The 6,000-nt window shown below is 36.8% G+C and overlaps 1 protein-coding gene across 4 annotated transcripts in view; it reads left to right on the forward strand.

The window, feature by feature from the left end:
- The window catches only part of LOC112412789 (ATPase family AAA domain-containing protein 2B-like), a 113,150-nt gene that overhangs the window by 77,038 nt on the left and 30,112 nt on the right, over positions 1-6,000 (forward strand). The gene's annotated exons all lie outside the window — the stretch shown is intronic.

A 6,000-nucleotide genomic window follows, 5' to 3' on the forward strand; every position in this document is an offset into this window, starting at 1 on the left:
CTAGTTCATTGCTTTGACTTTAATTTAATAGTGAGACAGCTATATCCTAGAATGAGCTGTTTTTTAAAGATGTTTTGATAAATTATTTATTTATTCACTCATTCTGCCTTTTTTTTTTTTTTTTTACCCTGTGCGAGGCATTGTACTAGGTGCTCGAAGCATGAATAAGATATAACATAGTTCTTACTCTGGAAGAGTTCTTGTTCTTGGGGGTGACAAACATTGTGATATGGCTAAAGTGTTATGAAAGCAGAACTAAGAAGCTTCCACAGGGAAGTCCAGGAATGCTTCAGAAAAAATGGTGACATTTGCTGTCCTTTTGAGTATGAAGGTATAGGAGTTAGCATTTGTTGCTCATTACAAACTAGACGTGGTAGGTATATAAAGCTGGGGCTTCGTATATAGTAATACGTATAGGCCTCTTAACAGTCATTAGCATTTGTGGTATCATCATTTTATAGATGAGGAAACTGAGATACAAAGAGGTTAAGTAAATTGCCCATGATCATGCTGCTAGTAGGGGGCAGACTTGGTACTGTTTGTTTCCTGGGATCATATTCTTTCCATTGTACTATGTGGTTCCCAAATTGATTTCTGAGCTTAATAGGTAGATAGGGTTTTTTAGGGTAGGTTGGATGATATGATTTTTCACACTTTCCAAGAAGCATTTACTTTAGAACATAAGCCTTTAATGAGGACTACACATGTATTTTGTTGTTGTTGATTTGGTTTGGTTTGGCTTTTTTGTTCGAGCAACATGTGTTAGCATGCCAGATTAATACATAAAAGATTCTAGACAAGTAGAAAACATGACTTTAATGCTGGTGTCAGTAACACTAGCTTGGGCATTGATGGTGGGTTTCTTTTTCTGGGAATAGTTTCCTAAAACAGTGTTGCAACCTTTTCTTTAGATTTAAGATGAAATAGAAGTCAAGCTATTTAAGGCCTATCAATCTGGTAGAGAACCCTTATGATGGAAGATAAGTTTTCTTTCTTATTGTATATTACCATAAGGGGATTAGAAACAGAACTTTTTAAGGTTTTCCAAATGAAAGTAGCTTTGTTTTTTCTGATTAGAAAGATGATATACTCTGTAGAAAATTCAAATAAAAAAGAAGAGCATAAAGAAGAAAGTAAAAATTAAAGCCCAAGCACCTGAAGGCAATATGTGTTAACATTTTGGTGACCACACTTCCATATTCTCTGTATCCATATAGACAGACCCATATATGATCTTATATAAATTATATTCTCCTGTAAGGTTGTTAATGTAACTTGCTTTTCCCCCCACTATGTTGGGAATGTTATTTCATGTCAGTATATGTTTAATGTCATTCTTTTAAAATAGCTGCATAGTATATTTTTTGGGTGTTTCATAATTTATATAACCTTATTGATAAAAATTGAAATTTCCAGTTTTCCTCTTTTATAAACAGTGCTGTGATAGACATCTTTCTAAGTATACATCTTTATAACATTTTCTGATTCAGACCTTAAAGTAGATTTAAAAAACTGATTGTTGTGTCAAAGTGTATATACATTTCAAAACCTGATAGAGATTGTTAAATTACGTTCCAGAAATGTTGTACCAATTTACATTTCATCAGTAATATCTGAGAGGGTTATTTTTTCTGTTCCCTTGTCATTTCTGAGCACTGTTCATCTTTTAAAATCTTTGCCAACTAGATAGATGAAAATAATATCTTCTTATTTATTTGAATCATTTGCACTTTCATATATTCATTCACTCATACAGATATTTTGTCAAAGTGCCCATCATGTGCCAGATGTTGTCCTAGGTAATTGGAATATGTCAGTGAACCAAATATACTAGGATCCCTGCCCTTATTCAGCTTACATTTTAGATGGAGACAGACAATAAAACAATCAGTGTGATAGATAAAATGTTAGAAGATAAGTACTATGGGAAAAAATGTAGAGAACACTAAGAAGTAAGGGAATCTTTGGGAGTGGGATGAATTGCAGAATATCCTTGGATATACATTTTGGCATATATTTGGCATACTTGCCAAATTTAATTTCAGAAAATTATACTTTTTTCCATTCTCACTATTCATGAGAATACCAATTTTCCCATCATCTATTTGCTAATAACGGCATTCTAATATTTATCAATCTAACAGATAAATGATGTTTCTCAATATTTTCATTATTTTTCATCTTTGTTAGTAACTACCAAATCTTTCTCAAGCCTAGATCACTCTTGAGCTTTAAACTTTGTCCAGTTGCCTATCACCCTTTGTTGTGACAGATCTTTCGGTATATGCTGGCTTGTGTCTTTCCTTCTCTTCCCATGAGTCTTACGAGCTACCATCCATTCAGTTATCCCAGCTAGAATTGGACATCATTCTCAACTCTTTCCTCTTTCTTCCCTTCTATATCTAGTAAATGACCAAGTCCTATGGATTTTTCTTACTAAGTAAGTCTAATTCCAGGCTCTTCCTTCTACCTCCTCTGACACTGTTCTTGTCTATATTGTTATTAACATCTCATGCCTGGGTTATTATAGCAAACTCCTAACTGGTCACCTTTCCTATTGTTTCGCCTTCTTTCAAAACCCTTTCCCATACTGACATGCTGAGTTAGAGTTGTCATCCAAAGACATGTGTATGCTTATGTCACTTCCCCTGCTTAAGCATCTTAATGCTTCCTCATTGTCTTCAGTGTACATTCCAACTTTTAACGTGGTTTACAGAACCCTTCATAGCCCTTTACAGTCTGATTCTCCTTCCCCCTTCCCCTCCTTTACCCCGGTATCTTTACCCTTACATTACCCTAAAACCTTAAAAGAAGCTGGCTGTAATGAACTATATCCTTTACCCCAAAGGGCCAAGAGGTTTTTTTAGCCTCTGGTCCTTTGTACATCCTGTTTTTATTTCTTGAAATTCATCCTTTCTGCCTTCGATCTGTTGGGTTTGTGCTTTCATAACACTTTTTCAGGAAAGCCATTTATGAGTCTCTGATAGCACCCTGTACTTAAAGAGTGCTGCTTATTAATCACACTGAATTATAGTAATTTACTTCCTTTTTCCAATAAATGCACTGAGTTATGAGCTCTATGATAACAGTGGTATTGTTGGATACCACGGGCCAAGGCATTCAACATAGGAAGCATTCTAAAATTGTTAAATGAATGAACATTTTTTAAGAAGTTATTTATTTCTATTTTCTTTTTGAATTGTCTACATTCTTTGTATAAGACGGTATTTTTTGTGAAAATACTGTCATATAAGCTCTTTATGCATTAAGAACCAATCCTATTAATGGCAAATTTAATTATTTGTCTCATTTGAGTGTTTGCCATTTGGTTCAGATTGTAATTTTTGAGTAACAAAAGCTTTTAGATTTTTATGAATTAAAAATACATGAGGGCTTCCCTGGTGGCACAGTGGTTGAGAGTCCGCCTGCTGATGCAGGGTACATGGGTTTGTGCCCCGGTCCGGGAAGATCCCACATGCTGCGGAGCGGCTGGGCCCATGAGCCATGGCCGCTGAGCCTGCGCGTCCGGAACCTGTGCTCCGCAACGGGAGAGGCCACAACAGTGAGAGGCCCGTGTACCCCCGCCCAAAAAAGAAAAAAAAAACAAAAAACATGAATCTTTTGGTTTTTTTTTTGTTTCTGTGTTAGAATTCATTTTGTCTTGTGAAATGAGAATCTGAATCCTCCCTATTTTTTTTTAATAGATTTATTTATTTAATTAAGTAATTTTTTTTTTGCTGCATTGGGTTGCTGTGCGCGGGCTTTCTCTAGTTGCGGCAAGTGGGGACTACTCTTCGTTTCGGTGCAAGGGCTTCTCATTGTGATGGCTTCTCTTGTTGTGGAGTACAGGCTCTAGGCATGCAGGCTTCAGGAGATCTGGCATGTGGGCTTCAGTAGTTGTGGCTTGCAGGCTCTAGAGCGCAGGCTTAGTAGTTGTGGCACACGGGCTTAGTTGCTCCGCGGCATGTGGGATCTTCCCGGACCAGGGATTGAACCCATGTCCCCTGCATTGGCAGGCGGATTCTTAACCACTGCGCCACCAGGGAAGCCCCCTCCCTATTTTAAAACAATATTTGTGTTATAATTCATCTCTGTTCCATTTATTTTTATGCTTATTATCTTATATAAAATTCTGTCAATTACTATGATTTGTTTCCTGGGCTGCTATGTACCACTGATCTGTGTTTCTTTTCTTTGGTGTATTCTTCATTCTATTATTCTGTTCTGTAATATGTATCAGTATAAAGTAGGGCGCATCTTCACTTTGTGTTTTAGAACCTGGACTTTGCAGTTATATGGACACCCAGTTGTATAATCTTATACCTAACCCCTCTTAGCCTTGGGTTCTTTATCTATTTAGTAAGAGGAAACTTATGTATTTCATAGAATTGTTAAGAAAATTAAACAAGAAGTGTGTATGAAGTGCTAGTTACTAAAACAGGTTTAAATGTTCTGAAATTGGAGCTAGCACACTTACCTAAAATTTTCTTGATGTTAGCACGCTTATCCAAAATTTTCTTGATGTTCTTTTTCTTTAATTAAAAAAAAATTTATTTATTTGGCTGCGTCGGGTCTTAGTTGAGGCACGCAGGACCTTTAGTTTCGGCATGTGGGATCTAGTTCCTGACCAGGGATGGAACCCAGCCCTCCTGCATTGGGAGTGTAGAGTCTTAGCCACTGGACTACCGGGGAAGTCCCCTTGATGTTCTTACTTGATTATTTTTTCAGATAATGTTGCAAATAAGTTTAAATCTCCCCTCCCCGCCCCCCCGCTCAAATCTTTTTTGGGATTTTGATTTGCATTTTTAAAATCTATAAAATAAAATACTATAAACCAACCATATGTATATAGTTAACTATAGCTAGGTATAAATGCATAGGAAGAATTGACATCTATATTCAGGCTCATGATGTATTCTATATAGTTTCATATCTCTCTCGTTAAGATTATTTAATATTGTTTATCATTTGTATTTTTGCAGTTGTGAATAGAATCTTCCTTTCTTTTTTATATTGGTTATTGATGGTGTTTAGGAAAATCTTTTGGTTTTTCTATTTCCATCTTCAGTCTTGTTATTTTGCTGGTAGACTATAGCAGTCATTAGTCGATTCTCTTGGATTTTCTAGTGTATAATCATGTTCTTTACAAGTAACTGTGTTTGTTCAATTTCTTTCCGTTAGTTCCATTTTTAAATTTGATTTATTCTTATTGCATTGCTTAGAATTTCCTGCATTATCTATAGTGATATTAGATAAACTTTTTTCATTTATTTTTTTTTTTTTGGGCTACGCGGGCCTCCCACTGCTGTGGCCTCTCCCGTTGCGGAGCACAGGCTCCGGACGCGCAGGCTCAGCGGCCATGGCTCACGGGCCCAGCCGCTCCGCGGCACGTGGCATCCTCCTGGACCGGGGCACGAACCCGTGTCCCCTGCATCGCCAGGCAGACTCTCAACCACTGCGCCACCAGGGAAGCCCTCATTTATCTTTTTAATGGTGCTGTAGAATCTTGAAAATACTAATTGAGTTTGTTTTAATATGTTATCCTAAATTTGCCTTCTCTGGTGTAGGGCTTTAGATATCATATATTAGGGTAAGAACAGTTAGGTTTTTTTGGCCTAGAAACAAAATTGCTGCCACTGAAGGAGTCCTACTTTTTTTTTTTCCTATTTTAAAAACTGTGGTAAAATGTAAAATGGATAGCTAGTGGGAAGCAGCCGCATAGCACAGGGGGAGATCAGCTTGGTGCTTTGTAACCACCTAGAGGGGTGGGATAGGGAGGGTGGGAGGGAGGGAGATGCAAGAGGGAAGAGATATGAGGATATATGTATATGTACTGATTCATTTTGTTATAAAGCAGAAACTAACACAGCATTGTAAAGCAATTTACTCCAATAAAGATGTTATAAAAAACTGTGATAAAATATTTATAAAATTTACCATTTTAACCATGAAAAAAAAGAAGTCCTACATTTTTTTTTTTTTTTTTTGCGGCACCGGGGC

Source organism: Neophocaena asiaeorientalis, unplaced genomic scaffold (assembly GCF_003031525.2).
Source record: "Neophocaena asiaeorientalis asiaeorientalis breed wild unplaced genomic scaffold, Neophocaena_asiaeorientalis_V1.1 scaffold345, whole genome shotgun sequence".
Classification (NCBI taxonomy): Eukaryota; Metazoa; Chordata; class Mammalia; order Artiodactyla; family Phocoenidae; genus Neophocaena; species Neophocaena asiaeorientalis.